The sequence below is a fragment of the Stomoxys calcitrans genome, chromosome 5 (genome assembly GCF_963082655.1).
Source record: "Stomoxys calcitrans chromosome 5, idStoCalc2.1, whole genome shotgun sequence".
Classification (NCBI taxonomy): Eukaryota; Metazoa; Arthropoda; class Insecta; order Diptera; family Muscidae; genus Stomoxys; species Stomoxys calcitrans.
In genome coordinates, this window is record NC_081556.1 from 144,603,285 (window position 1) to 144,625,138 (window position 21,854).

Genomic DNA, 21,854 nt, shown 5'->3' on the forward strand with positions numbered 1-21,854 from the left:
ATGCGTTAAACTTGAAGATAACACCAATATAATGAAATGCTACATAAATTTTCAAACAAAAAAAGTGTTTCTTTGAAGAAAATTTCGAATGAATTTAAATAACTATATTATGTTCGGCCGGGCGGCCTGGCCGAATCTTGGGAACCCACCACGATGGATTCTGCTAAAATATGGAAGCTATATCAGGTTAAAGACTTAACACAGTTGTTGAAAGTCTTAGCAGAACACTATGTGCAATTTCAGCCAAATCGGACTCAAATTGTGGTTTCCATGGGCTCAAGAAGTCAAATCGGGAGATCGATTTATATGGTGGCTATATCAGATTATAAACCGATTTGAACCATATTTAACACACTTGTTGGTGTAAGTCATAACAGAAAACTAGGTGCAAAACTTCAGCCAAATCGGACAAAAATTGTGCCTTCCATGGGCTCAAGAAGTCAAATCGAGAGATCGGTTTATATGGGAGCTAAATGTAAATCAGAACCGATATGGTCCATTTGCAATCCCCAACAACCTACATCAATATTAAGTATTTGTGCAAAATTGCAAGCGATTAGCTTTGCGTGTTCGAGCGCTATCGTGATTTCGACAGACAGACGGACGGTCAGACATTGCTAGATCGACTCAGATCGTCGAAACTATTAAGAATATATATACTTTATGGGGACTAACACAAATATTTCGAGGTGCTACAAACGGAATGCCTAGATTAGTATACCCCCATCCTATGGTGGTGGGTATATAAAATTTGGAGAAAAGCATTAAATATTTATTTGAATCGTTAGTTCGGTCCATATAATTGAATATTTGAAGATTATTTCATGCAAATGTTGACTGTGACGGCGCCTCAAATGATCCATTCGATTAGTCCAAGTTTGGCATACTCTTTCCAACATTTCGCCCATTATATCACAAAATTTCAGTTTTGTCTTCCCATTCGTCAATTGAAGCGGGCTTGTCTGTATAGACATGAGCTTTAACATAGCCCCACAAAAAATGTTCAGAGGCGTTAAATTGCACGATAGAATGTTCACTGAACTCGTCTCTCAAAAAGTGCCAGTCTTGTTGAAACCACATGTCATGCAAGTCAGGCTCTTGCATTTAGGGCAAAATAAAGTTGGATATCATCCCACGGTAGCGCTCACCATTCACAGTTACGTGCTTGCTGTGTGGCATGTGGCACCGTCTTGTTGAAATCACATTCCATGTCAAGCTCTTGCATTTTGGGGCAAAAAAAGTTGGATATAATCTTACGATACCACTCACCATTCACAGTTACCCTACGATTCGCATCATTTTTGAAGAAGTACGGTCCAATGGTGCCACCAGCCCCTAAACCGCACCAGACTGTGACTTTTTCTGGATACAATGGTTGCTCTTGCAATGTTTCTGGCTGATCTTCATCAAAATCGACAATTCTGCTTATTAACGTGCCCATTGAGCCAAATATGAGCTTCGTTGCTGAACACAATTTTTCGATAAAGAAGTGGATCTTCAGCCAATTTTCCATGAGTCCATACACCAACAATTCTGAGTTGCGGTAGTTCGTTCGGCTTCAGTTCTTGCACCAGCTATATTTGTTGAGTCACAGAGGCCCAACTTTGGTACCGGGAAGAGAGATAGACCCATTGATAAGTATAGCGCTCCACTCAGAATCACTAAGCTATGTCCGTCTGTCTGTCTGTCTATTTTTACGTCTGTCTGTCCGTCTATCAATCTAACTGTCCTTCTGTCCATGTTAATTGGTGTACAAACTATAGGTCGCAGTTTTCGTCCGATCATGTCGAAACTTGGTATTGGTATTGTTTTTGGCCAAGAGACAAAGCCTTTGGAAATTGGAAAAAATCGGTTCAGATTTGGAGATAGCTTCCATATACATGTTCGTCCGAGAATGTGGCCATCTGTTAATCCATTCCATCGAAATTTGACTCTCGACATTACTGGTGAATTTCGTAGAAATCGGTTCAGATTTAGATATACAATAGCTCTCATATCTATATAACGCCCGATTTACACCCCAAGAGCCACTGCAAGCGCACTTATTGGCCAATCTTCCCAAAATTTTTGCACACAACGCTGTCCTCGACGACTACCACAATTTCCAAAAAAATTGGTCGAAATCGGTTCAGATTTAGTTGTAGCTTCCACATTTATACGTTCATCTGATTTTGAGTAATTTGCATTTATCGTCCGATTTCGCTGAAATTGGGGACAGTGAGTTGTGTTCGGGGCCCTTCGACATCCTTCTTCCATTTGGCCCAATCCGGTCCAAATTTGGATATAGCTGCCATATAGACTGAGCCGCCGATTTCGGGTCTTAGGCCCATAAAAGCCACATTTATTGTCCGATGTCGTTGAAATTTGGGAAAGTGAGTAAAGTTAAGCCCTTTGATACTCTTCTGTAAAATGACACAGTTCGGTTCAGATTTGGATATAGCTGTCATATAGACCGATCTCTCGATTTAAGGTTTTGGGACCAAAAAGGCGCATTTATTGTCCGATTTCACTGAAATGTGGGTCAGTGAGTTGTGTTAGTCCCCTCGACATGCTTCTGCAATTTGGCTCAAATCGGCCCAGATTTGGATATAGCGGTCATATAGACCGATCTCTCAATTTAAGGTTTTGGGCCCATAAAAGGCGTATTTACTGTCCGATTTCGCCGAAATTTGAGAAAGTGAGTAAAGTTAAGCCATTCGACATTCTTCTGCAAAATGGCACAGATCGGTTCAGATTTGGATATAGCTGTCATATAGACCGATCTCTCGATTTAAGGTTTTGGGCCCATAAAAGGCGTATTTACTGTCCGATTTCGCCGAAATTTGAGAAAGTGAGTAAAGTTAAGCCATTCGACATTCTTCTGCAAAATGGCACAGTTCGGTTCAGATTTGGATATAGCTGTCATATAGACCGATCTCTCGATTTAAGGTTTTGGGCCCATAAAAGGCGCATTTATTGTCCGATTTCGCCGAAATGTGGGTCAGTGAGTTGTGTTAGGATCTTCGACATTCTTCTGCAAAATGGCACAGATCGGTTCAGATTTGGATATAGCTGTCATATAGACCGATCTCTCGATTTAAGGTTTTGGGCCCATAAAAGGCGCATTTATTGTCCGATTTCGCCGAAATGTGGAACAGTGAGTTGTGTTAGGCTCTTCGACATTTTTCTGCAATTTGGCTCAAATCAGCCCAGATTTGGATATAGCTGTCATATAGACCGATCTCTCGATTTAAGGTTTTGGGCCCTTAAAAGGCGCATTTATTGTCCGATGTCACCGAAATTTGAGAAAGTGAGTAAAGTTAAGCCATTCGACATTCTTCTGCAAAATGGCTCAGATCGGTTCAGATTTGAATATAGCTGCCATATATACCGATCTCTCAATTTAAGGTTTTGGGGCCATTAAAGGCGCATTTATTGTCCGATTTCGCTGAAATGTGGGACAGTGAGTTGTGTTAGGCTCTTCGACGTCCTTCTTCAATTTGGCTCAGATCGGTTCAGATTTGAATATAGCTGCCATATAGACCGATCTCGCGATTTTTGCTTTTGGGCCCATAAAAGGCACATTTATTGTCCGATTTCACCGAAATTTGGGATAGTGAGTTGTGTTAGGCCCTACGACATCCCTCTTTTACTTAGCCCAGATCGGTTCAGATTTGGATAAAGCTGCCATATAGACCGATATCTCGATTTAAACTCTTGGCCCCATAAAAGTCGCATTTATAATCCGATTTCACTGAAGTTTGACTCAGTGACTTATGTTGTGACAAACAATCCATCCTTTGGGTCCAGCTGAATACTGAACTGAAATTGGTTTTTGGGAGCGTCATCCACCAAACCACAACACCATATGGCATTGTAGATTTGACAAGTGAAAAATGCAGCCAGGGCATGTTGCGCTGTTTAAATCTCCGATGATTGGCAGTAGCAAATTCCCAAGTAATATTCAATACAAAAATTGCTTTTAGGAAATCGAGTTTAGAGTTCGTCTAACCAAAAACGACATTGGCATTTTTTACCTTTTTTATTTAAAGAACCATCAGAATTACCTGCTTTTGTTCAACAGCACTTTGGTTTATTGATATCGATCAACAATTAGTGACTAAGTGTCCCATGTTTAAATCTTTACAGGTATCCCACAAAAAAATAATCGCCCCTTCAGCCCTTTGTTGCTGTGCGGTTAGAAGGTCTCATTGTCTAATGTTGTTCGCACAAAAAAAAAAGAAACTTTTTTTGGGCCTGCATAAATTCGCTGTTTTGCGATAAAAATGCAAATTTGCTATTTTACCCATTTTTGTTTGTCCCCAGACGAACCAAAGAGCGAGCGAATCGAACAACTATGTCTGCCTTGCTTTTGTTTTTTTTTGTTTTGCTATTGCATTGATCCTAGATTTTCGCGGCCCTTGCGTACTGCCTGCATGGCTGGCTGGCTGTTTGGCTGTTTGGCTGATTCGCTGGGCTCAATGGTGTTCAGTTTGTCATGTTTGCTAAATGTTTTTATAATCCCCGATAACACAATCATTTTATCACATTTACAATTACCAATGTTGTTGTCTCTCCTGCCACCGCCACTGCCGCGGGGAGTTTCGCCATCACCCAGGCCACACCGCAAAGCAGCACCAGGAAATTGTTGCCAGCCTTGTTGTTTTACCATAAAATTTACATATTTTTTGCCCGGCTGTTTGGTTATTTTCGCTTTGTTGTACAATATTTTCCATTACCCAGCATCAAATCCTGTGAAGTTGTTTGTGAGGGATTTGTTGGCCTAGCCATTATTTGGTGCTGTTATTTGCCGCGTGTTTCATTCTTTTGTTCGTTGTTCGCCTATGTAATGTCACACTTTGTTTGGGTGTATGTGTGTGTGAGTGTGTATGTGTGTGCTTGAGTCCCTGTGTGTTTAGCTTAGTGTGTTGTATTTTGAGCAGTTTTGAACAGTTTTCAATTAATTGTGTGTTTTTATTAAATAAATAAATATTATTGCAAATATTGCACTTTTGTGTTGCAGGCAAAAAAAAAAACAACAACAACCACAAGAATACAACATTACAACATTAAATGTAGAGTAGAGAAAGACTAACAAAAAAACAAAAAATCCAGCGGTCAAAGGACATATGAAATACAAAACCCCATAAACCAGCAATGAGCACAAAAAACCAAACAACAGAAAAACTTGAAAAAAAAAAAACAAAAACAATTTCAATGTAATTAATTATTGTATAAAGGACCCGTTTACATAACCCTTAATTACCCTAATTGCTTAATGTGTGTGTCCACGTATGGGGCTGCTTTGTGTATGCCAGTGTGACTGTGTGCGACGGTGTGCAACATAACTGCCCCTTTTGCGTTGCTGTGTTTATGCTGTTGCCTAGTAATCCCGATGCTGGAGTGTGCCTTGTTAACTGGTGTCATGTGACAACACTTGATGACACTTTCCCCAAGGTAAGTTATTAAAATGCCACCAAATGACCACCCCTCCCCCCTCGCATTTGTTTACTTTAAATTTCGCTGATAATGCAGTTAATCCCAAAGGACCCACTTAATAATAAAATGCCAACATCATCACATTATTGAGTATGCAAAACCAAAATTTTAAATTGCATTTTGGCATTTTGGGCATAAAAAATTATTTACTGATATATAAAATTTAATAATTTTTATTAAAAATTGAAAAAAAAGATTAAAAATTTATAACATAAAACCAACAAAGAAAAAATAATAAGGTAAAGGGTTTTCCAACAGGGACTTGACAACTTTGAAATTAATTAGTGAATGCACTCTCACACTAATCATCGAATTGTCACTGTCAGTTTATTGAGTAAACTCAACATTGTCATCATCAAGTACACGAACGAATAACGTCTGCACATCATAACTAGTAAAAACCTGCAAAGTTCGGTCGGGCCCTTATATACCCTCCACCATGGATCGCATTTGTTGAGTTTTTTTCCCGGTGTCCCTTTTTAGGCAAACAAAGGATTAAAGATACGAATTGCTATGCTATTGGAGCAATATCAAGTAATGGGCCGTATATAAAGAAGTAATTGTGTCAAATGTCAGCCAATTCAAATTAGAAATGCGCCCTTTAGGGGCTCAAGATGTAAAATAGGGAGATCGGTTTATATGGGAGCTGTATCAAGCTATAGACCGACTCAGATCATGTTGATGACACGTATGTTGAAGGTCATACGAGAAGCCGTTGTACAAAATTCCAGCCAAATCGGATGAGATTAGCGCCCACTAAAGGCTCAAGAAGTCAAGATCTCAAATCGGCTTATATGACAGCTATATCAGATTATAGACCGATTTCAACCATACTTAGCAAAGTTGTTGAAACTTATAATGAAAGACGTCATGCCAAATATCAGTTAAATTGGATAGGAATTGCGCCCTCTAGTGGCTCAAGAAGTCAGGATTACAGATTGGTTTATATGACAGCTATATCTGGTAATGGACCAATTAAAACCATATTTGACACAACAGTTGGAAGTCATAAAAAACACTTCTTGCAAAACTTCAGCAAAATCGGATAAGAAAAGCGCCCTCTAGAGGCTCAAAAAGTCAAGATTCCAGATCGGTTCACATGGCAGCTATATCAGGCATTGGACCAATTAAAACCATATTTGACACAACTGTTGAAAGTCATAACAATCGAATTGGAATTGCGCCCTCTAGAGGCTCAAGAAGTCAAGACCCCAGATCGGTTTATATGGCAGCTATATCAGGTTATAGATAGATTTGAACCATATTTTGGAGAGTTGTTAGAAGTCATAACAAAACACGTCGTGCAAAATTTCAGCCAAATCGGATTCGAATTGCGCCCTCTAAAGGTTCAAGAAGTCAAAATCCCTAATCGGTTTATATGACAGCTATATCAGATTATGGACCGATTTCAACCATACTTGGCACAGTTGTTGAAAGTTATAATGAAACACGTCATGCCAAATATCAGTCAAATCGGATAGGAATTGCGCCCTCTAGAGGCTAAAGAAGTCAAGATTCCAGATCGGTTTATATGACAGCTATATCAGGTTATGAACCGATTTTAACCATACTTAGCACATTTGTTGGAAGTAATAACAAAACTTGTCGAGCATTTTAGTCAAATCGGATAGGAATTGCGCCTTCTAGACGCTCAAGAAGTTAAGCCACCAGATCGGTTTATATGACAGCCATATCAGATTATAGACCAATTTGAACCATACTCAGCACAGTTGTTGGAAGTCATAAAAAAACTCTTCATGCCAAGTTTCAGCCAAATCGAGTAAGAACTGTGCTCAAGAAGTCAAAACAGTTGTTGGAAGTCCTAATAAAACTCTTCACGCAAAGTTTCAGCAAAATCGGATAAGAACTGTGCCCTCTAATGGCTCAAGAAGTCAAGATCCGAGATCGGGTTATATGACAGCTATACCAGATTATGAACCGATTTGAATCATACTTAACGCAGTTGTTGGAAATGATACCAAAACACTTCGTGCAAAATTTTAGTCAAATAGGATGAGAATTGCGCCCTCTAGATGCTCAATAAATCAAGACCCAAGATCGGCTTATATGGAAGCTATATCAAAACATGGACCGATTTAGCCTATTTACAATCCCAACCGACCTACACTAATAAGAAGTATTTGTGCAAAATTTCAAGCGGCTAGCTTTACTTCTTCGAAGTTAGCGTGCTTTCGACAGATAAACGGACAGACGGATGGACATGGCTATTTCGACTGAATATGTCATGATGATCAAGAATATATACACTTTATGGGGTCTTAGACGAATATTTCGAGAAGTTACAAACAGAAGGACGATATTTGTATACCCCCATCCTATGGTGGAGGGTATAAGAAGTAAAAGGGCATTAAGTTCGGTCGGGCCGAACTTTGGATACCCACCACCTCGGGTATATATGTAAACCACCTTTCGTCATAATCCAATGAAAAATGCATAATTTATGCCCCCAAATACGGTGACGTCATTGAGTGATCTAAAATGTACGTGGTGTTTTGGTATCACTTTCAATAACTGTGCTAAGTGAGATTCAAATCGGTTTATAACCTGATATAGCTGCCTATAAACCCATCTGGGGTCTTGACTTCTTGAGCCTCTACAGGCCGCAATTCCTATCCGATTTAGCTGAAATATTGCATGACGTGTTGTGTTATGACTTCCAACACCTGTATCAAGAATGATTCCAATCAGTATATAACCTGATATAGCTGCCATATAAACCGATCTGGGATCTTGACTACTTGAGCCACTAGAGGGCGCAATTATTATCCGATTTGGCTGAAATGTTGCACGAAGTTAATTGTTATGACTTTCAACATGTGTGCTAAGTATAGTTGGAATCGCTCCATAACCTGATATAGCTGTCATATAAACCGATCTGGGGTCTCGACTTTTTGAGCCTCTACAGGGAGCAATTCCTATCTGATTTGGCTGAAATTTCGTACAACGGCTTCTCTCATGACCTTTAACATACGTAAAGGGAAAAGTTCTGTTTGAGTGTAAGGTAACACCAGGGTCTTTGCCCCGAAAATGAGTATCAATTTGACTCAAATATGGATATCAAATATGTGTTTCACTCCCAAATCCCTTTAATTTGAGCCCGATAATGCCTTGGTCGGTAAATATGAAGCTCCATATTGCCATAATCGGAAATTAAATTCAATTTAGGCAGGGCTTTAGAACGTACCCCAAAACACTTGGCTCCAAAATTGGATATCAAATTCTTTTTCTACTCTCGAATACCTTTCATTGGAGTCCCATATTGTCATAATGGGTCAATCAACCTACTTGACTTATTTTTGGAAGGAAAAGCGCCACCTAGACTTGAACTCAAATTTTAATTTCATATTCGTAATCTACTCTCAAATACCTTTCATTTAAGTCCCATATAGCTATGGTCGGGTAATATGCACATTTGGGGGTATTTGGGGGTTGTGCGACCCCTTATACTTCGATCTGGTTTTGTATGCCAGATTCGTAATCTACTCTCGAAAACCTTTCATTTGAGACCCATATTGACAAGAACATCGAATATCTCTTTAGAGGATTTTTTGGGTTGGGGCGCCCCGCTGGGTACTTGGACCCAAATTTTAATACGATATTCGTTTTCTACTCTCCACTACCTTTCATTTGATACCCATGTTGTGCCTATCGGTCCAATCTTGGTTTTGGATAGTGTTCGGTACCGCCCTCATCCGATGTCTAAAAATTTATATCCTATGTTTCCTTCTGGACGAATTTACACAATCTGTGATAATTTTAAGAAAATCATGTCCATTTGAGGCATTTTTGGGGGGTTGGGTGACACCCTATACTTCGATCTGTTTTTTTATGCCAGATTCGTAATCTACTCTCGAATACCTTTCATTTGAGCCTCATATTGATATGAACGTTCAGTATGTCTGTTTTGGCGAATTTTGGGGTTGCGATGGCCCAATAGGTACTTAGACCCAAATTTGTATACCATATTCGAATTCTATTCTCTAATATCTTCTATTTGATACCCATATTGTCCCGATCGGTCCACTTTTGATTTTGGGTGGTGTTTTTGGGTAACGGGGGAGGGTCCATCCCCTCCCGAAATCATAAAATTATAGGGCCTATTTTTCCATCCTCACCATATTCGTAATCTACTACCTTTCATTTGAATCCCATATTGTAATGATTATCAAAAAAACCTCTTTTAAGGGGTTTTGGGCCAGGGGCGCCCCCCCCCCCCCCCCCCCCTAGGTACTTGGACCCTACTTTTATTATGAAATTCGTACTTTACTCTTAAATACTTTTCATTTGCATCCCATATTTGTGCCGATCGGTCCACTTTTATTTCTGGGTAGTACTTTAGGAGTAAGGGGGAGGGTCCGCCCCCCCCGATTTTAAAAAAAATTATATAGCCTATGTTTCCTTCCAGACCAACCTACATAATCTGTGAAAATGTCAAGGTAATCGGTTCAGCCGTTTTTGAGTCTATACGGAACAAACAAACAAACCGACAAACAAACAAACAAACGAACATACAAACAAACAAACAAGCAAACACAAATTCAATTTTATATTGGGTTGCCCAAAAAGTAATTGTGGATTTTTTAAAAGAAAGTAAAAGCATTTTTAATAAAACTTTGAATGAACTTTAATCAAATATACTTTTTTTTTACACTTTTTTTCTAAAGCAAGCTAAAAGTAACAGCTGATAACTGACAGAAGAAAGAATGCAATAACAGAGTCACAAGCCGTTGAAAAAATTTGTCAACGCCGACTATATGAATAATCCGCAATTACTTTTTGGGCAACCAATACAATATAGGATTAATGTATAGGAGTCCTAAAATAGGTCATTACTTAGCTACACTTTGTGTGGTGCAGTTTGAAAATTCAACAACCACACTTTCAATGGTATTGTAAATGGTATTCTGTTATAGCTCTGGTTAATTGGTAGCATATTATTCGGACAATTATATTTCCATATTATCTTCCTCTCAATAATGCCACAAAATTATGCCGATATAATTAAATTTCCTCATTACAATATTGCTTGCCCAAAAGCATTGGCGAAGCAACAAATGCTGCCTTAGTTGGTTATTTAATTCCAGCCCATCAGCACCTATGTAATGGACAAAAGTGGTGCTACAATTATGCACATGTGTGTACGATTAATGCATATGAAACCATTTAACCTTAATTTGTAAGTGTTTTTTTTTTTTTTTTGTAGATTTCGAGGACGATATTAATGCTGCATCGCATGCATCGATTGAGATTGATGCCACATAATTATGAGTGGCAATATATATTGTATATAGGCAGGTGACGTGTAAGGCGAGCACAATACTACCACACAATACTACAAAGTGTGAAAACCCATTTTGAGGTTTTCGATACAAGTGCAAGGGATCAATGTAACCACTAACATATACAGCTGTAGTGGGGAATATTTTGGTGTGTGTGTGTGTGTGTGTATAGGTGAGAGTTAGTGTACAATGGCAGAGTTGCCATTTTTATGGATTTTTATACCCATCTCCATAGGATGGGGTTATACTAATACTTCGTTGGTAACACCTCGAAATATTGATCTGCAACCCCATAAGGTGTGATTGTATTATTTATTGGCTTGATATTTGTAGCCGATTAAGCAAGGGTTGTCCCTAGGCTTGTGGAAATCACGATCGCGGTCGAACAAATAAAAACACCCGTTACATCGTTCGAGATTTGGAAATAGCTCCCATATAAAGTGGTTTTAATATGACTTCCTGGGCCCCTAGAAGGCGCAATTACTACCGATTTGAATAAAATTTAGCAATTCAATGTTTTTTCAAGATTTCCAATATCCGTAATAGGTATGGCCCAAATTGGTCTACAACTTAATATATTGGGTTGCCCAAAAAGTAATTGCGGATTTTTTAAAAGAAAGTAAATGCATTTTTAATAAAACTTAGGATGAACTTTAATCAAATTTACTTTTTTTACACTTTTTTTTCTAAAGCAAGCTAAAAGTAACAGCTGATAACTGACAGAAGAAAGAATGCAATTACAGAGTCTCAAGCTGTGAAAAATTTGTCAACGCTGACTATATGAAAAATCCGCAATTACTTTTTGGGCAACCCAATATAAAGTGAAACATGAATGATAGAATGCCGATAGAAATTTATTTTGTTGTTTTAAATCATGAAATCTCTGATTCTCATGACCAACATGCCGTGTAGGGCCACGCACATTACACCCCCACAACACCCTCACCTACTCTTTCTCTCGCGCCTCTAACATTTGTTTCACTTTCTCTCACCACTAATACTCTCACCTATGGCTCTGCTTTTAAACCCATTACAAATGCTTAAGAAAAAAAAAATAACAAAAATTTGCTCTGTTTATGATTTTTTTTTATGAATATTAATTCCTCATTTTTATGGTTTTTTTAAGGAAAATTATTTTTCATATATATTCGTCGCTTCTCAGGAAAAATCTCTGGCAATTTCATTAAATCCATACTGTCGTTTGGCCGTAATATGTGCCACAAAATGGCCTTTAGACAACCCTTGGCCGTTTAATAATATATATTATCTATTGGGTTGCCCAAAAAGTAATTGCGGATTTTTTAAAAGAAAGTAAATGCATTTTTAATGAAACTTAGAATGAACTTTAATCAAATATACTTTTTTACACTTTTTTTCTAAAGCAAGCTAAAAGTCACAGCTGATAACTGACAGAAGAAAGAATGCAATTACAGAGTCACAAGCTGTGAAAAATTTGTCAACGCCGACTATATGAAAAATCCGCAATTACTTTTTGGGCAACCCATAGTTATGTTTTCGCACTGTTAGGATCTTTGTCTCCTGATTGAGGTGGTCCACATGAGAACTGAGGAGATGGCCCGTCGCAGTTCGGAGGACGGTATTCTGACAGATCTGAATATTATTTCACTGCGTGTCACCACACTGGCGCTGCTTAACTTACCATAGACCGGCCAATTGCTTTGTACGTGGTCAACAATTTTTTTTTTGTCTGCACCCCAAGTGCTGCCAGCAAGTGACTTGAGGACCTTGTCTCTACTTTTGACTTTATCGCAAATTGCTGTGGCATATGGGGAGCTGTGTGTAAGAGCTGTCAAATGTGTCGCCAAGTATTTGGGGACAATTGATGGTCGGAATCATTTCCCCATCGACAATTACAGTCAGCTCGGTATTCACCTCACGCGTATTTGTAGTGAACAATGTGGCTGAAGATTTGGTGGCGGATAACTTCTTGCAGCGAAATATGAGGCAAGTTCGTTGAGCTAGAGGTTCAACCTATCGCAGATGTCATCAATGGATGGGGGGGGCCTGATGCCATGATCTTACAATCGTCCGCAAATGATACGATCTCTATGACGTCTGGAGGGGGTGGAATGGAGGATAGGTAGAGGTTAAACAGTGGCGGATAGGTAGAGGTTAAACACACCAGGGGGAGTTCCCCCTGTTTCACTCTACAGTGCTACGACTTCTTATCCCTAAATTCCATATGACTGACTGACCCCCACATAGATAATTGGCGACCCATCGTTTCAGGCCTGGCTGGAGGGACGTGTTGACGATGTCCTCAAATAATTTGACATGGCTGACCGTGTCGAATGCCTCTGTTAGGTCCAGAGCCACGAGGACCCTACTATCATATGGCCTGGGCTGATTGAAGCCACTGCAAATGTGTGCAGTGATGACATGCAAAGCTGTTGTTGTGCTATGCAGTCTTCGCAATCCAAGTTGATGTTCGGCGAATGGAAATTCTCCTACGAGGCTCGGGAAGACTAATACCTCAAACGTCTTTGCCACTGGTGAGAGAAGGGAGATGGGGTCTGTACGACTCCCCCAAACTCGGGTCTTTTCCGGGCTACGGTAGCGGGATCACTCTGCCCATTTTCCAGACATCGGGAACTATAAGAGTGTTCAAAGACAGGCTGAGGATAGTGGGATAAGGTACTCAACTCCAGGGGAATCCAGATTCTTCAACATCAATGTAGAGATTCCATTGGGGCCCAACGCCTTAGATGATTTGGCGCCACGGATGACATTCGTAACTTCGCCCACGGTAAATTTTGATGCCTGTTCATCGGCTCGGAGACCACGAATACGGCGAATGGCTTTCCTCCTTGCCCTGTCTCTCTCTTGGGATGGACAATAAATTGACGGTTGAACAACCTGGCGCATCTCTTCGGATCACTCATGGTTATTTCGCCAAAAGTGACTGAGGTCCTACCGGGTTCGAGAGTGACTGAACAGTACACCACAGTTTGCCTACACCGGTGCCTAAGTTACATTGCTCCAAGTGTTCCAGCCACAAATTCCTCTTTATGTTCGTTGACTACCCTGTTTATTTCCAGATTCAGCTCGCTGATTCTGGGGTTGGCAGGGTCCATAGCTCATCTGCGAGTACCGCAGCTTGCGCCGGGCAATTGGGCCGCACTTGGGGTATTCGACCGGCAGGTATAAAGCGAGCGGTGGCTGCGTTAATGATGTCTTGGAATTTCCTCTCGGCTATTAGCACATCAGAGGGTGGTGGCAGTTCACTGAAGCGGCGATTGGTATACTCTCTGAAGCCAGGCCAATCGGCCTTCTTATGATTGATAAACGTCCGGCGCTCAGAGGTTATGAAGTCGGGTGGTCGGTCGAGGGGGAGAATTATGGGTGGTGGTGGTCTGACCCCATTGAGGTGGTCTGACCCCATTGAGGTGGTCTGACCCCATTGAGGTGGTCTGACCCCATTGAGGTGGTCTGACCCCATTGAGATGGTCTGACCCCATTGAGATGACGGCCAGTATACGTCACTCAGGAGATCAGAGGATGCAATGTAGATGTCTGGCGATGTCTACTCCACCTCCTCGTAATCCTAGTGGGGTCATCCTCATTCACCGTGCAAAATGTGGAGCTTTCAATCTGCTCTGCCAAAGTTATGCCACGCTGGTCGTTACCTAGGGGAGAATGCCATGACGTGTGATGCGCATTAAAGTCCCCTAGAACCAGACGATTATGGCCAGATAGCAACCCACCTATGTCGGGGTTGTAAGCCTGGCCATTAATCGGGACACAGTTTCCAACCGGCGGTATGTACACGTTTTATAGCTCTATATCGGCAGTACCGTACCTGACTGCTATCGCCATGCATTCCATGTAGGGGTCACTAGCGCCATGCGCAGGCGAGATAGGTCTATATTGCACGGAATGGTGTATTACGAAGGCCAATCCCCCATCTCCATTCCTTGAGCGATCCTTACGTAGCCCATTGTAACCGTGACAACTGTGCAAGCTGCAGGTGTTGGTCAGCTTTGTCGCCTAGATCGCTGCGACCAATATGCTCTTCCGACTCATAAAGTCCACGATCTCATCGATCTTGCCACGAAGTCCGTTGGAGTTTAACTGTTCCGGCACTGGCCTGGCAATATTTGGGCTGGGATGTTGCCGTTGCTTAAATTGCCGTAAGGGAGAGGAGAGGGTGGGGGGGGGGGGGTCACATAGTCCGATGACGAGGACGCCGAAGGCGAAGACGACGAAGCTTGTGACCCACTGCTGGCTATGTTCGAACATCACCTTGCGAACACCAGTATGACTATACTCCCGTAGTGAAGTGAGGCCAGAGCAAGATCGGAAGTGTACCCACTCCATACACCGGTTACACCTCACCGACACCGACCGATGATGAAGGCGGTTCTGGCAAACCGAACAGAACCAGGGTCCGGGGTTCAATCCCGGCACGGATCAGAAGCGTGCGGAGAAGGCACTCCGGGATGTGCCTCTGCCATGACAAAAAAACACGAACTGAGGTGGCAGCCCTTGCCGATGAGGATGCCATCGGGTCAATCCGGTGCGTACAACCGGTTGCCATGGGATTGAATTTGGTGGATTTCAAAAGCATCTACGATTCCAAAAAGCTTGACTGATTTGGCAGAAATTTTATTCGAGTACACATGGGCCCTTCAACCAAATTTTATGCAAAATCCCTGACGGGGCTATGCCAAGATTCGATGCGGCGGAATTTCGCACGTTTTTTCTTGGTATTTTGTCCACTGTGGCAACTCTAATTTCTCCCAGCTAGCAATTAAAATCAAATAAGGTTATTTGTATGGAGGTAATATGTGCTCGTACTACATGTACGAGCTACAATTTATTTTAGCCTCAAATTAAGATAAGTGTTGTTTAATGATTTCACTATAAATTGGAATTAATGTAAACTCTGCGTTTGATACGGTGGTTTTGTCAAATCAATTTATTTGTGCCATACAATGCCAGCAGTATTGGAACTTATTTGTCTACGTAGTACGAGTAGATTGAATAAACTAACCGAAACTATTGGGTTGCCCAAAAAGTAATTGCGGATTTTTTTAAAGAATGTAAATGCATTTTTAATAAAACTTAGAATGAACCTTAATCAAATATACTTTTTTTACACTTTTTTTCTAAAGCAAGCTAAAAGTCACAGCTGATAACTGACAGAAGAAAGAATGCAATTACAGAGTCACAAGCCGTTGAAAAAATTTGACCTCGCCGACTATATGAAAAATCCGCAATTACTTTTTGGGCAAGCCAATATTTGTGATGATGGTGTTAGGCATAAATATAACTTAAATAATGACAATTTTGCCAGTGTAGAATGGTTTTGGGAGTAGAGATAAATAAATCTGGAAAAAATTAGATATTTATGTACGAAAAATAGATTTTAGAAAAATAAGACTAGGAAAAATAGAATTTTTATAAAATTTGTATACCCTACACCGCTACTGTGGTATAGGGTATTATAATTTAGTGGATTTGTTTGTAACACCTGGAAAGAAGAGAGATGGACCCATTGATAAGTATACCGATCGACTCAGAGTCACTTCCTGATTCGATTTAGCTTTTTCCGTCTGTCTATGTTAATTTGTGTACAAACTACAGATCCCAATTTTTATCCGATCGTCTTAAAATTTGGTATGGGCATGTTTTTCGGCCTAGAGACATAGCCTGTTGAAATTGGAAAAAATCGGTTCAGATTTGGATATAGCTCCCATATATATGTTTGTCCGATTAGCAGTAATTATCCAATAAAATGGTCATTTCTTAACCTATTCTCTCGAATTTTGGCAGGAAGGATTTTTTCTTGACTTTTGACATTACTGGTGAGTTTCATAAAAATCGTTTAAGAATAAGATATAGCTCCCATATAAATGTTTGTCAGATTTTGGGTAATTTGCAATAATGTTGTCATGTGTCAACCGTAGTTATTACAGTTTGAACATATTTTCTCAGCTTGGTACCGATTGCTTAGTAACCCATCCGAAAACATCCGCCGAGGTCCATCAATATTGGTTCAGAATTGGATATAGCTCCCACATTGTACTTTATAGGGTAGGTGTAGGGTATTATACAGTCGGCACCGCCCGACTTTTGCCCTTCCTTGCAGGTTTATTCTTTGTAAATAAACTTGCCTTTCTGATCTCATAAAAAAAGACTATAGTCACATAAAACCGCTATATAAACCGATCTTCGGACTTACTTTTTTTTCATACGATTTCGATGAAATTTGCCACAGTGAGTTCTGTAGTAGTCCCTTGTAGGGACTCGCTATATAAACCGATCTTCGGACTTACTTTTTTTCATACGATTTCGATGAAATTTGGCACAGTGAGTTCTGTAGTGAGTTCCCTTGTAGGGACTCAAGAAGCATAATCTGAAGATCGGTTTATATGGTAGCTGTATCAGGCTAGCGATCGATTAAGACCATATTAGCAACGTATGTTGAAGGGCAGGGGAGAAGCCGTTGAACAAAATTACAACAAAAGGGGATAAAAATTGCGTTCTCTAGAGGCTTAAGAAGTCAAGATCCCAGATTGGTTTATATGGCAGCTATATCAGGTTATTCATCGATTTGAACCACATTTATCGCAGTCGTTGGAATTGGATCGGACGTTAATTGCACGCTCATATTTGAAACGTATGTCGAAGGTCATGAGAGAAGCCGCTATACAAAATTTCTGCCAAATCGGATGAGAATTGCGCCCTCTAGTGGCTCAAGAAGTCAAGATCCAAGATCGGTTTATATGGCAGCTATAACAGGTTATGTTCCGATTTGCGCCATACTAAGCACAGTTATTGGAAGTCTTAACAAGACACCTCATGAAAAATTTCATCCAAATCGGACGAAAATTGCCCGCTCAATTGGCTCAAGAAGTCAAGATCCCAGATCGGTTTACATGGTAGCTATATTAGGTTATGTACCGACTTGAACCATATTTAACCCAGTTATTGGAAGTCATAACAGAATACTTCATGCAAAATTTCAGCCAAATCGGATAAGAATTGCGCCCTCTAGTGTCTCAAGAAGTCAAGACCCAAGATTGGTCTATATGGTAGCTATATCAGGTTATGAACCGATTTAAACCATATTTATCCCAGTTGTTGAAAGCCATATCAGAATACTTCATGCAAAATTTCAGACAAATCGGACGAGAATTGCGCCCTTTAGTGGCTCAAGAAGTCAAGATCCCAGATCGGTTTACATGGTAGCTATATTAGGTTATGTACCGACTTGAACCATATTTAACCCAGTTATTGGAAGTCATAACAGAATACTTCATGCAAAATTTCAGCCAAATCGGATAAGAATTGCGCCCTCTAGAGGCTCAAGAAGTCAAGACCCAAGATCGGTTTATATGGCAGCTATATCAAGTTATGGACCTATTTCAACCATGCTCGGCACAGTTGTTGAAAGTCATAACAAACAACTTCATGCAAAATTTCAGCCAATTCGGATAAGAATTGCGCCCTCTAGTGGCTCAAGAAGTCAAGATCCCAGATCGGTTTATATGGCAGCTATATCGAGTTATGGACCGATTTGAACCAAACTTAAACAGTTGTTAGAAGTCATAACAACAAACAAATTCATGCAATTTTTCAGCCAAATCGCATGAGAATTGCGCCCCCTAGAGGCTCAAGAAGTCAAGATCCAAGATCGGTTTATATGGCAGCTATATCAAGTTGTGGACCGATTTTATCCATATTTATCCCAGTTGTTGGAAGTCATAACAGAATACTTCATGCAAAATTTCAGCCAAATCCGATGAGAATTGCGCCCTCTGATGGCTCAAGAAGTCAAGATCCAAAACCGGTTTATATGGCAGCTATATCAAAACATGGACCGATTTGGCCCATTTACAACCCCAACTGACCTACACTAATTATAAGTATTTGTGCAACATTTCAAGCGTCTTGTTTTATTCCTTCGAAAGTTAGCGTGCTTTCGACAGACAGACGGAGGGACTGGAATATGAACGGACATTGCTAGAGCGTCTTAAAATGTCATGACGATCAAGAATATGAGGTCTTTATGAGGTCTTAGACGCATATTTCGAGGTGTTACAAATGGAGTGACGAAATTAGTATAACCCCCATCCTATGGTGGAGGGTATAAAAATCCATTTATTACCCGATTTTGATGAAATTTAACACAGGACTTCTGGCAGAAGGACCATTTTTCATCCGATTTCGATTTCGGATCCGGGACAGTTAGTTTTGATAGACCCCTACTCATTCCTATGAGATGTGGTCTAGATCGAACGTTATTTCGATATAGCTGTCATATAAACCAATCTCCCAATGTTGAGTGTTGAGCCCATAGAAGGAGCATTTTTCATTCGATTTTGGTAAAATTTGGCACAGTGAGTTTTGGTAGACCTCTGGAGCATTTTGTTGAATGTGGTCTAGATCAGGCCTTATTTGGATATAGCTGCCATACATATCGATCGCCCAATCTCTCCATATAAAGTATTAAAGCCATAAAAGAATCATGTAATGCCCAATTTCGATAGAATTTGGCACAGTGGGTTCTGGCAGAACACTACCCAAAATGCAAATTTTGCCCATGAACAGGGGCAAACTTCTCACATATCAATGAGTGCAGTCCCATTTCGATGAAATTTGGCACAGTGGGTTCTGGTAGGACACTACCCAAAATGCAAATTTTGCCCATGAACATTCCACTAGAGAACAGGGGCTTAGAGTGCAGTCCGATTCAAGTTTAAGTTCAATGCTAAGGGGCCTCCATTTTAAAGCCTAGTCCGAACGGCGTGCCGCAGTGCGACACCTCTTTGGAGAGAAGTGGCATAGTACCTCACAAATGTTGCCAGCATTAGGAGGGGAACACCACCGCTGAAAATTTTTTCTGATGGTCTCGCCAGGATTCGAACTCAGGCGTTCAACGTCATAGGCGGACATGCTAACCTCTGCGCTACGGTGGCCATGGTGCTCAAATGTGGTCCAGAACTCACTATGTCAAATTTTATCGAAATCGGGTATCAAATGGTTTTTATATGCCATATATATCCAAATATGGTCTAGATCACATTCAACAAAAAGTTGTAGAGGTCTACCAAAATTCATCAAATTTTATAGAAATCGAATGAAAAGTGGGGCATTTATGGGCTTAACACTAAACATCGGCAGATTGGTCTATATGACAGCTATATAGACAGTACATCTCACAGGAATGCTCCTTGAATAGGCTCAACACCGTACTCGGTCTATATGGCAGCTATGCCTAAATATGGTCCAATCTGGACAACAAACATCCAACAAACACAGGTCTACCAGAACTCACTGTGCCAAATTTCATCAAAACGGAGGAAAGATGATCCTTTTTTGTGTCACAAATGTCGCCAGTATTAGGAGGGGAAAACCGCCAGGATTCGAACCCAGGCTTTCAGCGTCATAGGCTGATATGCTAACCTTTGCGCCACGGTGGACTTAATCGGAGTAGTATGTGCATAATTTCATGCCTTACTACTTGCTACTACTTGCCGAAAGACAGACATTAAACTTTCGTTTATTAAGTTGGAAACTTAAAGTTTAATAACAAAAATATTTTTCGCTGACCAGTTTTCTCCCTCCTCATTCTCCTTTGGCTGCTAAAGGCTCTTTTTTTGTGACACAAGACAGCGTAGCTCAAAAACATTGTTCGGGGAATTAAATATTTATGGAATCAAATGAAAAGTTTGCTTTACTCACAGAAATTATCTCTGCACTTTGTCGCTGGATTTTTATACCCACCACCGTAGGATAGGGGGTATACTGATTTCGTCATTCTGTTTATAACTCCTCGAAATATTCGTCAAAGACCTCATGAAGTATATATACTCTTGATCGTCATGATGCTTGAGGTCAAACAAGCCATGTCCGTCCGTCCGTCCATCCGTCCGTTCGTCCATCTGTCCGTCTGTCCATCTGTCCGTGTGTCCGTCTGTCTGTCTGTCTGTCCGTCCGTCTGTTCGTCCGTCTGTCCGTCCGTCTGTCTGTCTGTCCGTCCGTCCGTCCGTCTGTCCCTCAGTCCGTCCGTCCGTCCGTCTGTCCGTCCGTCCATCTGTCTGTCTGTCCGTCCGTCTGTCCGTCCATCTGTCCGTCCGTCCGTCTGTCTGTCGAAAGTACGCTAACTTTCGAAGCAGTAAAGCTAGCCGCTCGAAATTTTGCACAAACACTTCTTATTAGTGTAGGTCATTTGGCATCGTAAATGGGCCATGTCGGTCCAAGTTTTGATATAGCTGCCATATAAACCGATCTGGGATCTTGACTTCTTAAGCCGCTAGAGGGCACAATGGTTATCCGATTTGGCTGAAATTTTGCAAGAGGTGTTTTACTATGACTTCCAATAACTGTATTAAGAATGGTTCAAATCGGTTCTTAACCTGATATAGCTGCCATGTAAACCGATCTGGGGTCTTGACTTCTTGAGCCTCTAGAGGACGCAATTGTTATCCGATTTGGCTGAAATTTAGCATGAGGTGTTTAGTTATGACTACCAACAACTGTATTGAGAATGGTTCAAATCGGTCTATAACCTGATATAGCTGCCATATAAACCGATCTGGGGTCTTGAATTCTTGAGCCTCTAGAGGACGCAATTATTATCCGATTTGGCTGAAATTTTGCATGAGGTGTTTAGTTATGACTACCAACAACTGTATTGAGAATGGTTCAAATCGGTCTATAACCTGATATAGCTGCCATATAAACCGATCTGGGGTCTTGAATTCTTGAGCCTCTAGAGGACGCAATTATTATCCGATTTGGCTGAAATTTTGCATGAGGTGTTTTGTTATGACTTCCAAGAACTTCATTAAGAATGGTTCAAAGCTGTTGAAAACCTTATATAGCTGCTTTCAACAAATGTGCTTAGAATAATTCAAATCGCTCTATAACCTGATATAGCTGCCATAGAAACCGATCTGGGGTCTTGACTTCTTGAGCCTCTAGAGGGCGCAATTCGTATCCGATTTGGTTGAAACATTGCATGAGGTGATTAATTTTTGTTATGACTTCCAACAACTGTATTAAGAATGGTTCAAATCGGTCTATAACCTGATATTGCTGCCATAT

The 21,854-nt window shown here is 40.6% G+C and overlaps 1 protein-coding gene across 1 annotated transcript in view; it reads left to right on the forward strand.

The window, feature by feature from the left end:
- Positions 1–5,158: 5,158 nt before the first annotated feature.
- The window catches only part of LOC106090101 (uncharacterized), a 339,431-nt gene continuing 322,735 nt past the window's right edge, over positions 5,159–21,854 (forward strand). The window contains exon 1 of the mRNA XM_059369225.1: positions 5,159–5,436. The gene's annotated coding sequence lies outside the window, so the exon portion shown is untranslated. The remainder of the gene's footprint in view (positions 5,437–21,854) is intronic.